This window comes from Carya illinoinensis, chromosome 16 (assembly GCF_018687715.1).
Source record: "Carya illinoinensis cultivar Pawnee chromosome 16, C.illinoinensisPawnee_v1, whole genome shotgun sequence".
NCBI classification, from domain to species: Eukaryota; Viridiplantae; Streptophyta; class Magnoliopsida; order Fagales; family Juglandaceae; genus Carya; species Carya illinoinensis.
In genome coordinates, this window is record NC_056767.1 from 27,020,821 (window position 1) to 27,045,326 (window position 24,506).

The 24,506-nt window shown below is 35.4% G+C and overlaps 4 long non-coding RNA genes across 6 annotated transcripts; 2 read left to right on the forward strand and 2 right to left on the reverse strand.

The window, feature by feature from the left end:
* The first annotated feature begins 2,224 nt into the window (after positions 1 to 2,224).
* Positions 2,225 to 3,244, forward strand: LOC122299718. Its single transcript, XR_006239739.1, has 2 exons — positions 2,225 to 2,407; positions 2,707 to 3,244. It is a non-coding gene; the product is annotated as an uncharacterized LOC122299718 (long non-coding RNA).
* Positions 3,245 to 8,699: 5,455 nt separating this feature from the next.
* LOC122299693 lies at positions 8,700 to 9,715 on the forward strand. The gene is made up of 2 exons (XR_006239729.1): positions 8,700 to 8,917; positions 9,219 to 9,715. It is a non-coding gene; the product is annotated as an uncharacterized LOC122299693 (long non-coding RNA).
* Positions 9,716 to 13,131: 3,416 nt separating this feature from the next.
* On the reverse strand, positions 13,132 to 16,530 carry LOC122298581. Of its 3 annotated transcripts, none has more exons than XR_006239458.1 (5): positions 16,500 to 16,530; positions 15,966 to 16,061; positions 15,760 to 15,861; positions 14,025 to 14,202; positions 13,132 to 13,733 (listed from the first exon to the last, which is right to left on the reverse strand). It is a non-coding gene; the product is annotated as an uncharacterized LOC122298581 (long non-coding RNA). The 3 variants fall into 3 exon arrangements; XR_006239457.1 differs by lacking the exon at positions 16,500 to 16,530 and adding an exon at positions 16,238 to 16,482; XR_006239456.1 differs by lacking the exon at positions 16,500 to 16,530 and having other exon boundaries at positions 15,966 to 16,479.
* Positions 16,531 to 20,956: 4,426 nt separating this feature from the next.
* LOC122298518 lies at positions 20,957 to 22,880 on the reverse strand. The gene is made up of 2 exons (XR_006239433.1): positions 22,736 to 22,880; positions 20,957 to 21,196 (listed from the first exon to the last, which is right to left on the reverse strand). It is a non-coding gene; the product is annotated as an uncharacterized LOC122298518 (long non-coding RNA).
* Between the last annotated feature and the right edge of the window lie 1,626 nt (positions 22,881 to 24,506).

A 24,506-nucleotide genomic window follows, 5' to 3' on the forward strand; every position in this document is an offset into this window, starting at 1 on the left:
AACACAAATTTTCTAGTCGCAATTGCTACAGTACATAAACTAGCCTGTGCTAAGAATACCATGCGTTGAATTTGTTGTTTTTTGCTCCTTTTAGTCCCACACCGGTGGGAAATAATAAAGGGGCAGTTTTTTGAGGTTATAAATAAGAGGCTTAGCCTCTTAGTTTAAGTGCACCAGTTGAAAGCTTATCTAGTAACTTTTAACTTTAGTTAAATTCCTCTATTAGCCTTTTGTAAAAGGGGAATAGGTGTAGAGTTAAAGATTTACTAGTGGGGTAGCTTTGTGGGTGTGGTGAGGAGAAAAATTGTGTGATTGTAACAATTTTTCACATAGTGAATTTTCTTCTCTGGGTCTGGTGGTTTTTCTCCTGTTTTGGAGTTTCCACGTAAATTTCTTGTGTTGTTATTATTTCTCTATTTTCGTATTATTCCTGCAAAGGGTAGATCCTAGGGGGGTGAATTTGGAGGTCCAAATTCCCAACAATTGGTATCAGAGCCACTAGGTTCTTTTTGTGGGGTGGAGTTTTGGTGTGGTAGTGTGGATACGTATAGTCTAAGGAGGTTCTGTCTAGGAGATTGGAAATTTTAAGTGTGTCCATTGTGACCCTCCAATCTTTCCTGGGAACTTACTTAGTGAGGTACTATTCATTTCTATGGTAAAAATTCATCAAAACGATATTAGGAATGAGGTGGAGAAATAGGTTTACACAATGTGTGGAAGGGCAGATCAATCCCTGAAGTCAGCAGTGATTCTAGCGACTGGTGAAACGGCTAGTACAAGGAGCTGGTTCGGCAAGTGGCTCCAAGTCAGTAAATGGAGATACTGGTATTGATGCTAATGTTGTGTCTCTCTCCATGAAAAAGGAGACATGTACATCCTCATGGCATGCCGCTAATTCCCGAAGTTGCCATGATAGAGGATGTGTTAATATTAGCAGGTCCACAAGTTTGCACACGGGCATTGGTTTGGCATTAATGCAGGGTGTGTGGTGGAAATTTATGTCGATGGCTGATGAACTTCCAGGAAAGCCAAACGTGGAAGTTACACCATAATTTTTAGCAAGGTTGTTTTCGACATGGGCCGAAGTAAAATGCTTGGAATTGATTTATTCTAAGTGGGTATGCTTTTATGGTGAAGCATGATAGCGGAAGCTATGAAGATCTTCATTGAGGTGGAGCTTGGCTGTGGGACTAGTCAAAGTCGCAAGGTGGAGATTGTTGTTTTTTGCTCCTTTTAGTCCCACACCGGTAGGAAATAATAAAGGGACAGTTTTTTGAGGTTATAAATAAGAGGCTTAGCCTCTTAGTTTAAGTGCACCAGTTGAAAGCTTATCTAGTAACTTTTAACTTTAGTTAAATTCATCTATTAGCCTTTTGTAAAAGGGGAAAAGGTGTAGAGTTAAAGATTTACTAGTGGGGTAGCTTTGTGGGTGTGGTAAGGAGAAAAATTGTGTGATTGTAACAATTTTTCACATAGTGAATTTTCTTCTCTGGGTTTGGTGGTTTTTCTCCTGTTTTGGAGTTTCCACGTAAATTTCTTGTGTTGTTATTATTTCTCTATTTTTCTTATTATTCCTGCAAATGGTAGATTCTAGGGGGGTGAATTTGGAGGTCCAAATTCCCAACAGAATTGCCCCCACATAAATGAATGATCGGAAAATTTTCTAGATGGCAAGCTCATCACCAGCCGGTTAGTGACTAAAAATCAATAAAAATGGGGAAACATCTGGTACCAATATTAATTACTTTTTCAACTCGAGCAATATTGGTACACATTACTATTTGTCACAACACTCATCCATTAATATAGTTATAAATTAAATGGTAAAGAAAAGAAAGAGAAAAATAAAATAAAATGTGAAATTTGTACTAGTGGGCACTAGCACCACTCTTATATATATATATATATATATATATATTGATAGGAAAGCACCACTCTTATATATTTGACTTAGAAAATCGATATGAATTAATGTCATGTGCCTAGGTACTCATGACCATGTGCTATATCATGGAGGACATGATCACTGTCAGACGGAAGAAAACAAAATGGTGCAAAATTTCTACAGATATATGGAAATTGGAATTAGCCCACTAAATAGAATTATTCTACTTTACAATGACCAATAGAACACAAGATAGCCTGATATTTTTAGTTTTCTCCATCCACTTCCAATATTGGACTTTTCAATACATTAATCCATTATATCATACACAGACTAGCTCACACTAGAGATAGTCTATAAATATATGGGAGCGGTAGTCCTGTAGTGTAGATTGGCACCAATATCATATTATATAATATCAAGTACATACTCTGGACATGAAGGCCATTCTACTACTTTTCTGCCTTCTCTTGGCTTCCTCTATTCTGGTTCCTTCTTCGGTTTTAGCTCGAGCATTAGTTGGTAATTAATTAAGAGCACTAGTTTCCCGGCCTTTTAGAGCTAGAGTTGCATGTGCTACTCTATCATTTATTTGCCTAATTATTGCAGAAAACAATTCGTTGCGTAAAGATCGATATTGTTGCTCCTTTTCCAATGGATGGGTTTTTGCATTAATATATGGAATTAACACAAGTTATCAATATTAGTTCAATCGAACATTTTTTTATTCCTTGTAAGTTCATGATCATCAAATTATTTTGATAACTCTCAACATATATATGGTATGATCATATGATCGATCTCTGGTACTACTACTGCAGGCAGACAGCTAGACGAGCTAGCAGCACCCCCAACGTCGACGTCTCCTGTTGTAACTAGGCCGCCGGTGTCGCCAAGTAACCCAAGGGGCTCCGTGTGCCCACGCACCCCGCCTGGACGACCATATACACCTGCATGTTTCCCGATCCCGAGGCCTCGGCCACCAATAAGTTGTGGTGGTCTGTACAAGCGTAATTGCCCCCCGGCCCCTTGAGATGAGAAGCATGCAGTGACATATATGCACCATGCATATATAAAGGTTCAGCAATATTAATTTTATATATATGACATCACACTACTAGTTACATTGTACGACATCTTTCTGATGGAAGTCGATCGAACAGCGAAGGTTTTTATAAGAATAAAGTTAGTAAGTAATTTTGAGTAATATATTAGTATTTATGATCTCTCGCTGTGTTCGATCTGCAATATATATATATATATATATGTGTGTGTGTGTGTACACTATGGTTTGATGTAATTTTAAGATGTTAAATAAAAGAGCCGACTGAAGTACGTACTCAGTCCGCTAATTAATGACTTATTATTTATGGAACTTCCCTAGAATTTCTAGCTATAAATATTATTCTAAAGTAGATTACACTAAAATAATATGTAGCTTGATGTGATTTGTCAGATTATAAATTCAATATCCATAAATCACATGTCTCTAAATCATAAGTTCAATAAAACTATATAGTTATCCAGTTCATCAAGAAATTAAAACATAATGACATGACACCCCAATCCTTAATCTTCCGATTGTGTTGGATCTCATTGTCCATAACCATCATCACAATCTCCATCCGCATCAAAACATATGGCTCTGAGTAGCCAGATCGTAGTGGGACTACCACGCTGTGGTTTCGAAATATCTAGTAAATAAAACTAAGACAAACCTCAAATATGCAAGTCCAATGGAAATGAAGATACGCAATTTATAGATGCAAATAAAATTAAATAATACATGCCAAATTATAGGTTTCCGAGCAAAATACTAAAAATTCACATAAAGATTTACTTATCTACAATACCGCTCAAAACATACAAAACACTGACCACTCATTTGAGGGCCCAAGCCTTTTGAGCAATTTGGAAACAGACTCAAAATCTAGTTTTAAAACATTCAATTTATTAATGTGTGCACCATGATTTCTCCTAAATCGGTCATCCACACAGTACCCAAGCCAGGTGTGACTCCAATGCCGAGGGTCCCGTGCAGACGAGCCCCTAGTGATCAAATTCGGTCATGTCGGCCAACCCCAACACCCCCACGACCGCCATATTGTCGCCCATATATGTACCCTACATAATTAGTAATTCCAGACGTCAAACCCCTCCAAATAAGAAGCTGCATGCACCATGAACCTGGTTTAGCAATATTAATTAAGCATCAGACTTCTTGTACATTTCTTATGGAGATCAATGGAGCAGCGTTTTAAGAATTAAATTACTAAGGTTTTGAGTAATATTATTCTATATGGTTTTTGGGCTTTTGATGGATTTCATAATTATCTTTCTTGTGTGGTGGAATATATGCAGTGATCAGAATCTACTCATGTTTAGATCATAAACTATAAGGTTTATGTGTTAGTGACAATAAATAAAAGCAACCTTATTGTGGATTTTCACTACCTGAAAATTAAGATCAGCCTGTAGTGACGTTTCATGTCTAAATATCTGGATGGTCGCACAAAACAAGAACCAAAACAGGGGATCAAGGGGTCCCCTCAAAAACTTCCCAGGAGTTTTACATCCAAACATCATGTTAATGACATGGTTTCTACCATTTTATTTTCACGTGAAAGTTGGAAAATTATAAACCTACAACTAGTCTATAACTATTTTACAACTCTATTTAAAATGAAGGGAAATTAAATAAAATTGAATATATTTTTTAGTGAAGTGGCACAAATATTACATTAGTTAATTTGAAGTGAGTAGTAAAATAGTTATAAAACAGCTGTAGATGTATCATTATTCATGAAAGATAATACTTGGGTACAAAGTCTAGTACTGTACGTAATAGTTTTGACTTGAAAGAGAGAGTTAATGAGCCTTGGTCAGATAATACATTAATTCTGAGAACAAATATTTTTCATCTGAGTTATGCAAATTTAAACCTCTTTATGCTTGTGCGGGATACCCTTATGATTTGCACAAGTGATCAAAGATTCAGAGGAATACCATAAAAAGTGAATTTCAAAAAAAAAAAAAAAAAAAAACGTGTGAACTGATCTCTCATGTTTAACCACCATGCATGTGGGCTGTTTAAAACCTTAGAGAGGATAGTACACATCTTGAGACCTCACATCCCACCTTATATTGCGGTTTCTCTGCTTGCCTAGCTAGGCTAGCTATCAAGAAACTTTGCTAAACCTTCCTATTGGAAGTTAACCGCAAGGCATGCATAGAGATAAGGACATCTCTCAATTAGACAATAGACCATTCATGTGATCTCATGAGACAAAGAAGACAAACTTCAGTGTTTGTTATGGATTAGCAGTGGGACTATATAGCTATGGGTTTCTAAAGAGGAGGAGGAGATGACTTAGAGGAGGGGGACGGAAGTAAGGAGGTTTACATCCTTTGAGGCTATAGAAAAATAGACAGCTTGTGTCTCAAACCATGACATTTTCTTACAAGACCCGACAATTATCAGCAATGACCACCTAGAATTTGTTTGAAAACAAAAAGTGTGAGTTCCTATTTTACGTACAGTTTTGCATCGCAGGCCCCAATCTTCCTTTCGTCTGTTAGTCTAGCACAAATCAGTTCCTCTTAAATTTTTGTCCCTCGAAAAGAAAATGTATAGACACATCAAGTAGGTTTTACAATATTTATTACTTATTTAATATTGTCTAATATGTTTATATGAACAAAAATAAATATTATAAGACCTACTTGACTCGTTTAGCTCTATTTCACTTGAAACTTTCAAATTCGGACAAGATCAAATTGAATGGATCAGCTTTTTGCCTTTTCGTACTCCTTGGTTCCCCCTTGCCGTTGGTAGAAGCAATGGCAGCATTGCTAGTAGCAAAAATAGCTTCGAACCAACATCAAGAATGGCCTATCATTAAAGGCGACTCCCAGTTGTCGAAGCAATCAAAAGCAAAGAATCATTCCCAAACTGGCAAATATCCCCCATTGTTGAAGATATTCAGAGCTTATTCCTTTCTTATCAGAATTAAAAATTAGCTAAAATTAATCGATTTGCAAATCGATGTGCGCACCGAGTGACGCAATGGGCAGCAATTAACCAACTTTGTTTTTGGTTTCATACCCTCGGATCTCCTTTCTAAATGTCTTTTGTTTCTTGACAGTGGAAATGATCCACCTTAATCTTTGTATTAAACTTTTATATATAATATTATGCATGCTTGATTAGAGAGAGGAAAAAAAAAAAACCTGCCTTTTGTAGCTCTCTATATATATTGGTTGGTTTTGCTTCTTCTAGTTGGTTTCAATTTAGAAAAATAATATTTGCAGCTATAGAGTATGTAAGCGTCACAAACTCTTTTTGAAAAAATTATGTACAAACTCTTTTTGAAAAAATTATGTAAATATGAAACTCAAATAAAAAAATAATAATTTTTTAATAGTGAACCCCATTCTTTTTCAAAAGAAGTGCACGACGCTTGCACAACTAGCCATAACTATATCTAGCATTTCTCTTCAATTTATTAAAGTTGACAAGCCGTGCCCAATTCCCAACATTGATCATATTTAACACAAACACATTGCCAACATGAAATTACCAATTATGAGGAAAGCCAATAGAAGTACCGGTGCCTAATTTGCTTGATATAAAATTCCCTCTAATTTCAATATGAGTGGAGGGCTATAGCATATATAACCATCGATCGTTTCTTGCATGCAGGGCAGCTCAATGCTAATGCCTAAGGCCCCCAACCTTATATGTAAAATCCCCAAAATTAAAAATGAGGTGGTTTTTTATTTATTTATTTTTTTTTTAATAAAAACTACTTCATTCAATAAAATTTTAAATAACTTTTATATTTTTCAATGTGTGCAAGGTCTCATAATACTAAATTTAATATTTAATACAATGAATTATTTATATTTTAAATATTTTTTAAGATATTGTTAAATTGAGGTAAAAAATTTGCATTGGGGCCTCTTTTGAAATTGTTGTATTAAATATAAATTCAAAAAATTTTATTTAAAGATTTTAAATAAAATCTCATTTTGTTGAAAATTTTGAAAATATTCCATATAATAATTTATATTTTATTGTATTATAATTATGAATGATTAGGTTAAATTTCGCCTTAGGCCTCAATCTGTATTCAGCCGCCCCTACTCACATGACAATGATTTAAGTTAATGCCCTTGGTCAAGAAGAGAAAACAATGAAATGCACCAAGTTGAATATGACACAAGCACCACTTAATTGGGTTGGAATAACTATGGAAATTTTTTTCCACCACTTTGCTTTTGGGGATTTATTGAATTGGACCCCTCGGATATTGAATTGGACCACTATTGTTTATATCTTTCCTCCTTGCACATTCCAAACGACTCCAAGTTATAGTTTTCTTTCGATCATTCATATCCTGTTACTCTCCACATTCTCCACATTCACCCATTTGTAAAGGTCTCTAGCAAAATAGAAATTTTTTTACATATTTATAGACATATATATATATATATATTGTGTATAATTTTAAGACTTATAATTATTATTTTATAATCATATGCCAAAAACACATTATTTATCCCCCCCCCCCCCAAAAACACGCACCAATTCTAGTTCTGCTCCTGTTTCGGGATGGTCTATATAAAATAAGAGCAGAGAAGAACAGCTTATATGGGCTATATATCATATTATATGTCAGCTCTCAGCATGAAGGCAATTCTACTAATTATCTGCCTTCTGTTGACTTCCTCTCTTTTGGTTCCTTCCTCGGTTTTCGAGCATTAGCTGGTAAATAATTAAGAGCACTGATTTCCATTACTAAGTTGCTTACAAATTAAAAACAATTACATATAATTGCTTACAAATTAAAAACAAGCAGTTGCGTACAGGTGTTGCTCTTTTTACATATATGTGTTGCTTAACTTGCGTATAGACAAATGATAATTACAGTTTTAAGGCGTGCGTGAAGTCTCATGCATTATTCTTAAAAAAATATGAGTAAATTTAAAATATACATAAAAAAAAAATCATTTATTGCTTCTACTTGTTATAGGTAGCTGTGATTAATCTATTAGACAGTTATATATACAGGCTTACACACTAAGGATATTGGCCTTTAAATAGGAGGCAAGGGTAAGAAGGGTTAGCAGTATTATGTTATTAAGATATAAAATAAATAATAAAATCTATCTATTTTGATCAACTTAAATTTTTTAGATAAGTGATAGTTTCACATAGTATCAAAGCAAATGTCTTAAGTTTGAATCCTGACTAGACATGACTCTATTATATTTAATTAAATATTATACGTGTTAAACCATCCATTAAAGAGAAATCTGACCAATAAATAAAGTGAAATGTTAAAATATAAAATAAATAATAAGATCTACTTCTTACACAAGTGAAGATCTCACACATGATATTATTATATCTCAGCTCTCTCGACGTGCGTGAAGGTCATTCCACTACTTACTATTTGTCATAACACTCATCCATTAATATAGTTATAAATTAAATGGTAAAAGAAAAGAGAGAAAAAAAAATAAAATGTGAAATTTGGACTAGCTAGTGGGCACTAGCACCACTCTTATATATTTGACTTAGAAAATCGATATGAATTGTCATATGCCTAGGTACTCATGATCATGTGCATTATCATGGAGGACGTGACTGTCAGACGGAAGAAAACAAAATGGTGCAAAATTTCTATGGATATATGGAGATTGGAATTAGCCCACTAAACAGAATTATTCTACTTTACAATGACCAATAGAACACAAGATAGCCTGATTTTTTTAGTTTCTCCATCCACTCCCAATATTGGACTTTTCAATACATTAATCCATTATATTATACACAGACTAGCTCACACTAGAGATAGTCTATAAATATATGGGAGCGGTAGTACTGTAGTATAGATTGGCACCAATATCATATTATATAATATCAAGTACTTACTCTGGACATGAAGGCCATTCTACTACTTTTCTGCCTTCTCTTGGCTTCCTTTATTCTGGTTCCTTCTTCGGTTCTAGCTCGAGCATTAGCTGGTAATTAATTAAGAGCACTAGTTTCCTGGCCTTTTAGAGAGTTGCATGTGCTACTCGATCATTTATTTGCCTAATTATTACAGAAAACAATTCGTTGCGTAAAGATCGATATTTGTTGCTCCTTTTCCAATGGATGGGTTTTTGCATTAATATATATATGGAATTAACACAAGTTTTCAATATTTCTTCAATCGAACATTTTTTTATTCCTTGTAAGTTCATGATCATCAAATTATTCTGATAACTCTCAACATATATATGGTATGATCATATGATCGATCTCTGGTACTAATACGTGCAGGCAGACAGCTAGACGAGCTAGCAGAACCCCCAACGAAGACGTCTCCGGTTGTAACTAGGCCATCGCGTCCCGCTTGCGACCGCTCGCGTGGACAACCATATCTACCTAATTGTTACCAGCCGCCGCGGACCCTGAAACCACCAACTTGTACTGGTCCGTACAAGCGTAATTGCACCCCGGCCCCTTGAGATGAGAAGCATGCAGTGACATATATGCACCATGCATATATAAAGGTTCAGCAATATTAATTATATATATGACATCACACTACCAGTTACCTTGTACGACGTCTTTCTAATGGAAGTCGATCGAACAGCGAAGGTTTTTATAAGAATAAAGTTAGTAAGTAATTTTGAGTAATATATTAGTATTTATGATCTCTCCCTGTGTTCGATCTGCAATATATGTGTGTACACTACGGTTTGATGTAATTTTAAGATGTTAAATAAAAGAGCCGACTGAAGTATGTACTCAGTCCGCTAATTAATGACTTATTATTTATGGGACTTCCTTAGGATTTCTAGCTATAAATATTATCCTAAAGTTTTTATATACATATATATATATGACAAATTCTCTAGTAAAAAATGGATTACACAAAAATAATGTGGCTTGATGTGGCTCATCATATTGTAAATTCAATATCCATAAATCACATGTCTCCAAATCATAATTCAAATAAAATTATATAGTTATCCAGTTCATCATGAAATTAAAACATAACGACATGACAAGCGGAGAAACCTCAATCCTTAATCTTCCGATTGTGTTGGATCTCATTGTCCATAACCATCATCACCATCTCCATCCGCATCAAAATATACGGCTCCAAATAGCCATACTGTAGTGGGAGTACTATGCTAAGGTTTCGAAATATCTCAGTAAGTAAAACTAAGACAAACCTCAAATATGCAAGTCCAATAGAAATGAAGATATGCAATTTATAGATGCAAAGAAAATTAAATAATACATGCCAAATTATAGGTTTCCGAGCAAAATACTAAAAATTCACATAAATATTTAATGAGCAACAATACTCAAAACATACAAAACACCAACCACTCATTTGAGGGCCCCAGGCCTTCTAAGCAACTTGGAAACTGACTCAAAATCTAGTTGTAAAACATTCGATCAATTTATTAATGTGTGCACCATGATTTCTCCTAAATCGGTCATGCACACACCCAAGCCGGGTGTGGCGCCAATGCCGAGGGTCCCCTTGCAGACAAGCCCCTAGTGATCCAATTCAGCCATGTCGGCCAACCGTAGTGATCCTAAATAAGAAGCTGCAGGCACCATTAACCTGGTTTAGCAATATTAATTAAGCATCAAACTTCTTACTTCTTGTACATTTCTTATGGAGATCGATCGAGCAGCATTTTAAGAATTAAATTACTAAGGTTTTGAGTAATATAATTCTATATGGTTTTGGGGTTTTTGATGGATTTCATAATTATCTTTCTTGTGTGGTGGAATATATGCAGTGATCAGAATCTACTCATGTTTAGATCATAAACTATAAGGTTTATGTGTTAGTGACAATAAATAAAAGCAACCTTGTTGTGGATTTTCACTACCTGAAAATTAAGATTAGCCTGTAGTGACGTTTCATGTCTAAATATTTGGATGGTCGCACAAAACAAGAACCAAAACTGGGGATCAAGGGGTCCCCTCAAAAACTTCCCAGGAGTTTTACATCCAAACATCATGTTAATTATATGGTTTCTACCATTTTATTTTCACGTGAAAGTTGGAAAATTATAAACCAAATTCACCCATTTGTAAAGGTCTCTAGCAAAATAGAAATTTTTTTACATATTTATAGACATATATATATATATTATATAATCATATGCCAAAAACACATTATTTATGCTAAAACCCCCCCAACACGCACCAATTCTAGTTCCGGCCCTATTTCGGGATGGTCTATATAAAATAAGAACAGAGAAGAACAGGTTATAAGGACTATATATCATATTATATGTCAGCTCTCGGCATGAAGGCAATTCTACTCATTATCTGCCTTCTGTTGGCTTCCTCTCTTTTGGTTCCTTCTTCGGTTTTAGCTCGAGCATTAGCTGGTAATTAATTAAGAGCACTGATTTCCATTACTTAGTTGTAGTACTTCAATGAATTACATATAATTGCTTACAAATTAAAAACAATTAGTTGCGTACAAGTGTTGCTCTTTTTACATATATGTGTTGCTTAACATTGCGTGAGAAAGGATAATTATAATTTTAAAGTATGCAAGTCTCGTGCATTATTTTTTTAAAAAAATGAATAAATTTAAAATATACATAAAAAAATTATTTCATGCTTCAACTTCTTGTTATAGGTAGCTGTGATTAATCCATTAGATAATTATATATACAGGCTTACACGTACACCAAGGATATTGGCTTTTAAATATGAGGCAAGGGTAGAGAAGGGTTAGCATAATTATGTTATTAAGATATAAAATAAATAATAAAATCTATCTATTCTTCTCAATTTAAATTTTTTAGATAAGTGGTACGTAATTTCACATAATATCAGAACAAATATCTTAATTTGAATCATATTTAATTAAATATTTTACGTGTTAAACCATCCATTAAAGAGAAATCTGATCAACACAAGTGGAGATCTCACACATGATATTATTATATCTCAGCTCTCTCGACGTACGTGAAAGTCATTCCACTACTTACTGCCTTGATCTCTTTGCAGCTTCCTCTCTTTTGATTCCTTCTTCGATTTTAGCACGATCATTAATATCTGGTAATTAATTAAGAGCACTAATTTCCTTTACAAATCCGTACGTACTTGAGGCACTTGGAATTTTTTTGTGCTTATAGGAAACAATTCATTCATTGCGTACAGATCGATGTTGCTCATTTACATGATACATGTGTATATGTGCTGGTCTTTCCCTTTTTGGGTTTTGCAATATAGGGAATTAAAGCTTAGTGCTTTTCAATTTCTTTTCACCGTAAGTACATGTTTTCCTTAGTAAGTTCTTCAATTTGGTTACATTCTAAGAACTTAACATATGATGATTAAAAAAGAAGTGAGATTTGCAGTCACTGAATATGCAAGTATTGCATATTCTTTTTTATAAAATGAATACATATGAGATCTAAATAAAAATTTTAATTTTTTAATAATAGACTCAACTATTTTTCAAACTAAGTGTGCGATGTTTGCACAACTTATAATCGTATCTAACATTTCTCTATTCGTAATGATCATGAGGAAGCTACTATTTTTCTTTTTCCTTTTCTTTTATTGTGTTGATGAACTTTTTTTTTTTCCTAAACAAGCAAATGTATCATTCATATAATGGAAAACGAGATACATGAAGGAATTGGATTTCCCAACAAACCCCTCGTTACAACAATCACAACGCTAAAATGAAGAAAAAAGTAAATCTTAGAACCAAATATTTGGTCCCCACCCATACATTGAAAAGAGGGCAATTTCTTAACAGTTTTTTGCAATTTGCACAATTGTGCAAACTGTGGAGCCACCATTGGAGGTGGAAACTGAAGGTATATTGCAATTTGTCGTCTTGAAATGTTTCCTAAAGAGGCTCGTATTCCTTTCCTCAAGATCATCAGTTAGGAAAAATAAAAACATAGTAAGAAGATCAACATCGAATGGACTAGACTGTGGCAGGCCAAATTTCTTTATACATACCCATGATGGCATGTGGAGACCACCGGTAGTTGTGAAATTGTGTTGATTTGTAAAATCATTTTTGCATAATTCCTTCATGACTAAAGAATTTCTTTTATAAATGTTTTATTGGATTTTAAAAATATAATGTTATGGAGGAAAGTGTTTTTGATAGATTATCTTGAGCTTTGTTAAAAACAAAAGTCCTGCAATTCCAAGATCTCAACACCACATTTCTTACGAGACATAATTTGACTTAAAAAATAAATCTTACAAATTAAATCTTACCATCTAAATAATATGAATGATATCTTCCATACACTGGCTCAAAAATAGAATAATACTAAAAACAAAATCTTAATTGTTACCAAAAAAACAAGGTAAGCTGTTTTGTCGATGACATTTTGGATTGAAAGCCAAAAACCCTTTAGAAACTTAAAATTCCTATACTTGGTATTTGCCCTAAAATAATTTACCTAAGCCCACAAAACTCACTTCCTTTCCATAAACCCCTTGACCACAGGTTTTTACCAAAAAAAATCCCTTTGAGGCATAGGTTAGCATGGAACATTAAAGAGGATTACACATCTTGAGGCCTCACATCCCACCTTGTCTTACACGTTCTCCACCTGCCTAGGGTATCAAGAAACTTTACTAAACTTTCCTGCGCTGGAACTGGTGTAAGCATCTTTGCTAAACTTTGCTGTAATGGAGCTGGTTTGAGGTGCACTACATCCTCATCATCGTCATTACTGATCCACCCATGGTAAGGTCGACGACTTGGCGTAGGAAGACCATCCATGGGTAGTTTGGATTGGATCGTAACGGGTGGTGGGAGACAATGCATACCCTCTGCAAAAACAAGAGCTACATCACACCATGATTAAAGTCACAGATATGATCTAAAGCAATTCATTAATGTTTTGTCACCCACACATAAACCTTGTGTTAAAAAGTGGTTCATTTGATTCAACTTATATGCTGATTATTTGCAAAAAAGACAGCAATAACTTCAAAATTCGTCAATTTTAATTTGAAGGGAGGGGGAAGCATGCTATTAGTGCTTTTCTTCTAAAAGGCCACTAATACTTATTGAATCTGTAAAACATAAAAGATCTAGCAAATGGATGGAGAGGCAATTACGAGATTCATGTGTCACTGATGCAGTATCTAAAGTCTCATTAGTCTGCCAGGTAGCCTGGTTAGTTTGCGATACAGCCTCCACAGCCTCTGAATTGGGGCAAGTAACTCCATTTGCGGGCCAAACAGCTGGTGCTTCAGTATCAACTGCAACTCCGACCTTACCTTGAGAAGAACCAGCCTTCAAAGAAAGAATAATAACAGTGAGTAAAACACTGGGAATGTCATTAATGATATTGTTATTAGTTAAATGTGAAGGTCCAAACCAGCATCCCGATTAATTTTTATACAATTACTTTACTGCAAGGTAGAAACCAACCAACAAGACCAAAACTGCAGCTAATAAACTGGATAGCAATTGTCATGGAAGTACATCCAATAAACACAAGAGTGAAAAGGATATACATAAAACTAGAAATGGAATAATACTCCACCTGAGAGTATGCCATACTTCACAAGTCAGAGCACTTTCATACTGCTATAACAGCCATGTCAATTTCTAAGTGGTAGACTAGATTACAGGAAACCACAATGAGTCATAAGCACAGGGGATAGAGGTGAGAGATCAATAGATTCATGTGTCATGAGAAAAAGAAGATAAACTTCAGTGTTCATTATGAAGTCCCACTACTACTTCAATTATGCCGATGTTAAAATTTGCATGGAACATTAAGAAGGTTTACAGCCTTTGAGGCCTATAGCAGAGGAAGCAGGTTATATGTCAAGCCATGACATTTTCTTACAAGATTCACCACTCAACAATGTCCAGCTGGAATTTGTTTGTAAACAAAAAGTACGAGTTCCTATTTTTCGGCAGAATAAATGAACTGGGCTTGCCCAGGGCATGATGATATAGTCCTAATTGAACATTTGTTGCTACTCCTGAAGATATTTCTCTCAATGCTTCATTAGATTCCCAAAAGGCCTAGGCACATCTCACAGAATTGTGACCATCAACAGAATAAGAGTCGACCACAAAATTATGGTGTGCCTCTTTTTTCTACAAGTTAGATCATGGCATGTCATTAATTTTAGGATTCTTGAAATGCAAATGCCACAAATCTTTTGGCGGGATTCATGAGATGACTACTCAAAGGGGAGGGAAAGGACGTAACAAGGTAGACCATACAGTGTATGGGTTGAATCCTTTTTATTTGCAGTGCCAGGCCCAAACTGCCTTGCGTCAAGAAGAAACTGCACTCTACGGTCCTTCAGCCATTCACCACAAGTGGTCCACAACAAGGGAATGATCATATACACCTGAAGGAAAAAATTTCGCCCCACTTTGAGACCCACAGAATCAAAGGTCCGTGTCGAGCTCTATCAAAATGGGGCCTTTGAAGTGTAGTCATTCACTTTTCTGCATTTCTACATATAGATGCTATGTAAACTCAACTGGATAAGTTCAAAGTTGGCCTTAATAGCATAATCCTAAGTTGAAACAGGATTTCTTTGTTTTACTCCAATCCAGCAATCACACATTGCCCCCTGTTTGTTTAACAGAAAATAAGCATAAGAAAAAAGAAAACAAAGACAACTTTTCCCCAGGAACTACACAACAAATAAATAAATAAACCAAGATTCAATTTTTCATTTCCCACCTTTTCACTGCAGCTAAACAGAGCATTAAGATAGAAATGTATGAAGAAAAAATCTCAAAAACTAAAAAAATAAAACGTGACAATAAAAGAAGAACAAGCATATAGAAAAGATGTGAAGAGATGTAAAAGACTCTTACACCCTCTTGTGCATGAGCTTTTAGCTTTTCAAGAATGGTTTCAACGAGAAGAATGTAAGAAACTTCTTCAATAAAGACCCATCCATCATCCCCACCATAAACCTGAACCAAAAAAATTACGATCCAAACAAAGCCAAAAACCAATAAATGTTTTTGCTTTCAGAAAACAATGAGCATAGAGAAACAAATTATAAAAAAAAACCCACATTTAGAAGCTCTCCGACCGTTTATTGAACCAGTTTCTCGGAAAATCCATATGGACGCATAGCGTCGAGGGCTGCATCGAGACGGGTATTACCCTTCTGCAAAATACGGGAAAGCAAAATAGAGCGTCAGGTAAAAAAAAAGTGTATCAAGAAAAGGAAACTAAATCCTATTAAAAAACAAAGAAAAGGAAACTAAATCAGGGAAAAAAAGCGTTGAAGAAGATGAAAAGCAGCAAGTGGTTCGCGATCTCATAAAATGCGAGATATAACACCAGAAAATAGGAGCTTGTGAGAGGAAAGTTCTTCGAACGTAAGAAAACATGTCGAGAAGAAAACGCAAGGAAAAGAGTGAGGCACAGAGGGGAAAAAAAACTTTAGAAGAATGTCGGTGTCAACAAGAGATAGAGAGAGTTCAGAAAATCAGGATAAAAGGTCGCGAATGAGAGAGTGAATAAGCACGAGAAAATTTCACGAGTTAAGAAGATGGAAAGTGAGGGAAAGTGCAAGAAACGAGTGGGAAAAAACGACGAACACCTTTTTTCTTCGTCTTGGAGCCATTGCTCTCTCTCTCTCTTACCTTTCTATTATTATTTATCCATTTTCTTTTGGGCCCGATTCGGCCCATTTGGACGAAATAAAAATGAATTAATTTTTGTTTTTAAAAAGTTCTTAGATTAAAAGAAATTAAAACAATGGAATTGTAACTAGGTGCAAGTTTCGGATCTACAAGTTCAAAACAAGTCTGGAAAAAGTTCTTTAAAAAAATGAAAGAAATTATATTTATAATTTTAGAATGTGTAAATATCGCATACTCTTTTTAAAAATAAAAACAAATAAATACAGAATTCATATAAAAAATTATTTTTTTAATAATGAATCCTATTTTTTTTCAAATTAAATACGTAGAGCTTATGTATCATAGGACTGTATGTAGTATTACTCAAAAATATGCTTAGTGAAAAAGTGTGAAAACTCTTATTTTCTTTGTAAGATTTATATTTTTCAAGTATATATCCAAAATCTAAAATCATAAATGACATTAATTATTGTCATTAATTAGGAAGAAACAACTGTTCTTTTCATAAATCTACAATATGTTTTCCTTTTTCACCCCTATACTCTCTGAAGGGTCGGGAGGTTAACCCTCGCCGCCATTTGCATTCCATTTTATTTCTCCTCAATTTTTAGTTGTAGTTAGTTTTCTCATATTTCTTCCATGATTTCAATCTCTATATTTTAAACCCTATTTCATCTCAAATGGAGAACCCATCTACAAACCATGAGGTGTTGTCCAAGTCTTATGCGGCCATATTGGGTGTATTGTGATTTCAACTTAAGCTTGTAAGGTGTTTGACAAAAAGTGATAAAGAACACCTCTATTTTGATTCATTGTAATTCTTGCATACACATTCTGCCGAGACTTTACAATCTTATATAGAAGAAAACATAACAACCTTCATCTATAATTCACGGATCTATTGCCACTTGGCCTACCAGATTTTGATTCTTTATACTGGAACGTTTCTCATGACTCTATTGTGCTATTCTAGAGTTTTCTGAGTTGGTAGTTAACTTGCTACATGTACTGCTGTATCACAAGTTGAATGGCTTAATCACTTGTGTCCTTAACAATCCCCCACAATGCAAGCAACACCTCACAAATGATGAGGCTTGATCATAAGAACTCAAAGCGAGTAGTTGAGAGTGTCCTTATGAGAATATCAGCCAATTGATCTTTGCTTAATACAAATGAAACATTAGGTGTCTAGGCTGCCACTCTATCCCTTACAAAATGATAATTTAATTCTACATGTTTGGTGCGAGAATGTAAAATTGGATTTACAAACAAATATGTGGCTCCTAAATTATCACACCACAAAGTTGATGGATTAGTTAAGTAGATACTGAGTTCACCTAAAAAAGATTGAATCCATAACACTTCACAGAATATTCTCACGCCTTCAAGGTTCTGTGTGATCAACTGGCAGCCCTGTTCTACCATTAATGACACTGACAAGGTGCATTGGTACTTACGTGGTCTTGGTTCTCAATTCTCCACATTTTCAACTACCTTGGTTTCTCAATCTCCTTTGCCAAGCTTCAAAGATATAGTACCTAAAGCATAAAATCATGATTTGTTTATCAAATCTCTTAAAGACCAAACCAACAATGCTACAACTTTCATTGCTTAAAGTGGTGGACGCCATGGTCATCGTGGTGGCAGAAACAAGAGAGGTGGTCAACGAAATCATGGCGGCAGAAATAATACTCGAGATTCTAGATCATTTGCCCCTTCCAATACATCCAAACCAGTTTGCCAGATTTGCGAAAAAACCGGTCATGAAGGCTACAATATGTTGGGAGCGCTACAAAATGTCAATGTTGTTGAAGCATTCTCTTCCCAATGTTCTTTTCATGATACAACCGCCTGCAATTGATACACAAATAGCGTGGCTTCTTCCCATATGATAAATCATCCCACCAATCTTGATACTTCAACCATTTACAAAGGATTTGATCATGTTATGGTTGGAAATGGAGCTTCTTTCCCCATTACTCACACTAGTTAACTCTTACTCTCTCCTTCTATATCTTTACTTGACGTTAATGTTGTCCGACAAATTACAAAAAATCTTCTTTCCATCAATAAGTTAACATCAAATAATTCTCACTCCATTACTTTCACTGACTCTGGCTTTACCATTCAGGATCGACTAAAGGGAAAGGCGTTGGGAAGAGGTAGATGCCTAAATGGATTGTATGTGCTTGATCATGTTGATCATGCCCTCATTTCAACCATTCGGCTTGATAAAAATTGTGCTTCTTTTTTTGTATGGCATGCCCATTTGGGACATGTTTCCTCTCATGTTATTGAATCTTTGAATAAAAAGGGTTTCTTGTCTGTTACTTCTATCTTACCTAATCCTTCTATCTGTTATAGTTGTCCACTTGGTAAAAGCCATTGGCTTCCTTTTCCTATTAATGAAAAAAGAAGCAACTTTACTCTAGCCTTAATACATTGCGATTTATGGGGACCATCCCCTACTACTTCACCTTCAGGCTTTAGGTATCATGTAATATAGATGATCATTCACTCACGTTTTACTTGGTTTTATCCCTTAAAATCAAAAGTTGATTTCTTTGACATCTTTCTACAATATCAAAAACTTGTTGAAAATAAATTTTCAAATCTTTTCAGTGTGATGGTGTAACTGAATTCACAAATATGCACTTTAAAACTCATCTTGCTGATCACGGAATTTCTTAATGCATTGTGTGTCCCTATACTCCCACACAAAATGAAAGAGCAGAGTGTAAACATCGGCACATCAATAAAGTTGGTCTTACAATGCTCTTTCATTCCCACTCACCTATATCTTTATGGGTTGATGCATTCTCCACTTCAACATTTATCATTAACCGTGTTCCCACATCAATCCTAAGAGGTAAATCGCCTTATGAGATTTTGTATGGTAAACAATCTTTCTACTCCATGTTTAGAACTTTTGGTTGCTTGTGTTTTTTTTTTTTTTTTTTTTTGGTGACTACAATGCTCATAAACTTGCTCCAAGTAGTTCTCCACATGTCTTCATTGGTTATAGCTCTCTTCATAAAAGATTTTGTTGTCTTGATTGTGGCACTCAACGTATATATATCTTTCGCCATGTAATTTTTGATGAGCAGACTTTTCCATTTGCTGGAGCACCTACTCCATCAATTTCTTCCCTCACCGATTTTGTGTTCTTTCATGAACCTACTAACTTCCCTTCCTCCTTGATTGATAAGCATTCTGCAATTTCTCCAACTAAATCCTCTTCATCCACACAAAAGCCTTGTGTCTCATGTTCCTTTGATGAACCTCTTCCAGCACCCACTCTTAGTGCCACTACCTCTTCTATACCCATCTCGGCTTCAACCTCCCCATCACTTAATAAAGCCCTTGCTCCTTCTCCACAGCATGAAGACCCTATTGCCTCTACACAACATTTGGCACTCCTTGCACCAATGAACTCTCATCCCATGGTTACACGAGGCAAAGCTGGAATCTCAAAACCGAAAGCTTATCACAATCACTCATGTTCTAGCTTCACCCTTCATTCAGTCCTTATTAGCTCTTAAAGAACCCAAAGATTTCATCTTTGCATCCAAACACCCAAATTGGATTTCAGCCATGGATGAGGAAATTCATGCATTACATCACAATCAAACATGGATATTGGTTCCATGCCCACCTAATAAAAACATTGTAGACTATCAATGGGTTTTTCGTACCAAACGTCATCCCAATGGCACTGTTGAGCAATATAAAGCGTGTTTACGAGTAAAAGGATACACAGATTCTAGGACTAGACTTTCATCAAACATTCGGACCAATTGTTAAGGCTATGGTCCGAATCATTCTCTCTCTTGTTGTCTCTTCTGGCTAGTCCCTTAATCAACTAGACATGAAAATACATTTCTTCATGGCTCCTTAAATGGAAAAGTCTATATGGAACAACCTCCTGGATATACTAATTCTTAATTTCCTGATCATGTTTCTCAATTACAAAAAGTCATCTATAGGCTTAAACAAGCACCAAGGACTTGGTTTCATCAATTAAGTGCATTCTTGGTCAATTTTGGCTTCATTTGCAGCAAAGCTGACTCAAGTTTATTTATTTACATAAGTTCTTATGGTTTTATCTACTTACTATTGTATGTAAATGATATTGTTATTACCGATAACAACTCAAAGTTGCTTGTTAATTTTATCAATCCACTCAACCATGTTTTTCCCATGAAAGATTTTGGATCCCTTCACTATTTTCTTGGCATAGAAGTTCAACACACCAACTCTAGTTTCTTCTTTAGTCAAACTAAATATGTTCTTGATCTTGTGACGCCCCCGACTCGCACGTACGGAAACATGATAATCTAGGCGTCCGGAACGATGACAACATGAGTCACACATCCCATCACCAAGTGCCAAGTGTATGTACATGCAACATGTGTACAACCAAAACGCAACATAATAAATTAAGGTCAGTCAACTAAGTACTATAATTGTTTAAATACAAACTAGTTTAAACATAAGCATACAAAAAATATTACAAATTAAAGTAACAAGTCATAAACCAAAATACATAATATGAAAGCTGAAAATAATTTCCAACAATTACAGGTACAGACTCCAAACTACTCCGGTAGAGCTGCCTCCTCAGGCTCAGCCTCTTCATCATCTACATTGAAATCTACGGTACCAAAAAAGGGTACCGCAGGTAAGTAATCATCCAAGCAAAACTCGAGATAAAAATACATTCATACAAGAATAAAATGCATGAATATGATGCTATATGTATGAGATCCCAAAAATTATCCTTTCCTTGAAAAAGACTAATTTTCTACGCACTCCAAAAATCTCATTTGGCCTAAAATATTTCTATTAAAACCTTTTCTCGCCATTTTCGAAGAAAATGGCCCAAAATCCAAGACTGAACTCAAAATCCATTTTTATTAACCATATGCACCATGACCTCCCCTAGGGGTCATCCGCACACCCTGACTCCCTTCGTCACACCATGGGTAACGACCATGGGTGTGATTTCGTAACAAGCGATGGTCAGTTCCACACCCAGCACGTATGTAGCCATGCATCCTCTCGCCCTCGCCAGCAGAAGGGCTACGGAGTCGGCACGAGAGTGTTACCATCCCGTCCGATCTCGTTGTCGCCAACGACAACCCAAGAGACGTCACTCAGTATATTGTGCTCCCAAGTGACCAGAGGAGCTCTACCTAGATAATGCTCCATCTCAGTTTGGGGTCATAATACACACGCATCCAAAAATCTATTAACACTTGAAAACCCAGTTTTCAATTTCCAACAAATGAATATGCATGCACTATGCAAAAACTCAATTTTCATTTTTTCAAAACATGATCATGCCATGCAATACATGCAACAAGTCACAAAAATAATCCAACAAATCCCAACGTCAACCAAACAAGCAAAGAACTCATTCCTCAAATCCAATTGACCCCCAAATTCCTTGGACTCCATCCAGCACAACAAACCAAACACAAAATATTTGTTAAAGTACAAATATATTTAAATTACAAGAATTGTTCGAAAAAATACTTACAATACTTTAAAGCAATATTCTTGAAAGATCACGCACCCAGTTAAACACCCAAAAGTTAGCTTGAAAATAAACTACCAAAAATACAATTTTTGGGACTACAATGGGTTTCGAAAACAAGATGTTTTAAGATGGGATTTTCGGATTTAAAGGGCTGATTTTTACTGAAATAAATCTTGAAGATGATGGCCGGAAAAAGAGATACACGACAGAGGAAAAATACCCAAGAAAACCCAAGGGAAACCCACGCTGGACCAAAAAAACAGGGCACGGTATAGATAAAAAACAGAGTACAGATTTAAGGAGAAAAGATCCAAAAATCACAAGAGATTACCCACTACCAAGCACACAAAATAATAGAGACAAAGAGAGGGAAAACCGAGCAAGAAAAAGAAGCCAAAAACAGAGTATATTTTTGGCACAAAACAGAGCATAAAACGTGGGAATCAAAAGAGAAAGAAGGGGCTTTTTACACCACAATAAAAAAGAAAATAAACAAGAAACAAAGAAGAGAAAAGAGGCACACAAGGAACTCGGCTAGACCTGCAACAATGGTGAAAGATTCATGAAATAAAATGCAGAGAAAATGAGAGAAAAAGCTTCGATTTACAGTGGGAAAGGAAACAAAAATGCAAGAGATTAAATGTAACTCACCAACTAAAGAAAATCAAGGGAGAAACGCGGCACACGTAGAGATGAACCGGCAGCAGTAGGGAAAGCATGAAAATGAAGAAAAAGAAGAGGAAACAACGTTGGGAGAGAAAAGAAAGAAGGAAGAAAGTGAAGCCCTAAGGCTGGACGAAACGGCGCCATTTTGGAGGATTCACTGGGCTGGGTTTAAGTGCTACGGGCTGGGCCCGGTTTTGAAAGGGAATTCGGCCCAAAATTACAGTAAAATGACACTAAACAAGCCCACTTCGAAAAATAAGCTTCCAAGAAAGGAAAAATACACATTAAAAATAATTAAAAGTTAAATAAAAATACTACAATCCAATATTAGTAAAATAAATTATTTAAAGTTCAACCATAGAATTTTTAAATCTAAAGAGTAATTTAAATGCAGATCAATAATTAATAACAAGAAAGCATAATAAACTAAATTACACAACTTAAAATCTTAAAATAAATCCAACAAATAACACATTAAATTTAAAATAAGAGAGCCATAAATTATAATAAATTAAATAATCTTTCAATAAAAATACACGTAAAAACAAGTATCACATATGTCATTCAACGTGCTGCTCTACAAGACTATAAATCAACTGCTACACCCATGGTTGTTGGCCAACATCTCACAATTGAAGGAAAACTCTTCTCAAATCCTACTTTGTTGGTGCCCTGCAATATTTGACAATCACACGGCTAGACTTGGCTTAGTTTGTCAACACCATATGCCAATACATGCATGCCCCTATCAAAGAACATTTTTGGGCTATCGAAAGAATTTTGCGATATGTAAAGGGGACTCTTCAGTTCGGCTTCCAGGTTTTCTCCCAAAGTTCAAATTAGATTTTGGCATACTCGGATGCAGACTAGGCTAGTTGTCCTAGCACTCATTGCTTAACATCCGGCTATGCAATTTATCTTGGAGCAAATATGGTCTCTTGGACTACAAAAAAACAGCCAATAGTTTCTCACTCAAGTGTCGGGTCTGAATATCGTTCTTTAGCCCTCACTGCAACTAAAGTCACCTGGCTCAGGAATCTTTTGCATGATCTCATGTTGATGTCAAAGCTCCTGCAACTATTCTTTGTGATAATCACAGTGCAATTTTTATGTCCACTAATCATGTCTAGCATCCTCGATCAAAACACATTACTCTAGATTATCATTTCATTCGAGAATGAGTTCAAGCTAGCTCCATCACTATTGAGTTCATTTCTTCTCATCTGCAAACTGCCGATGTCTTCACCAAATGCTTGTCTAGCCCTTAGTTCATTTTTTTCCACTCCAAGCTGATCGTATCACCATCCCCTGTCAGCTTGAGGGGGGGTTGTCATGAATACAGCTGGCTGATCAAAGTCAACTAAACTAAAATCAAATCTCATTGTTTATATATGGATTAAACTCTTATAGTTAGCCTTGTAATATGATTTGTACAGCTGGTCAGTTATCGTACAAAGTCTATATATAAATCATACACACCACACGCTATATACCTTTGAGCTATATAAGGATCAATATATTTTCTAAACCTCTTTACAATCCAATGAGGAAATCCCATAGAATAACCGGTGCCGGCTGATCTGCTTACTGCTGTATATATGAAATTTCCTCTGATTTTGTTATGAATGTATTTAGGGCGCTTCAGTATAACCATCAATATTTCTCGCATAACAGTGAATTAATGCACTCGGTAGAAAAACAAATAAGGATACAATGAAATGCACTAAGTACTTGAGGACAACCCTCCCACATACAT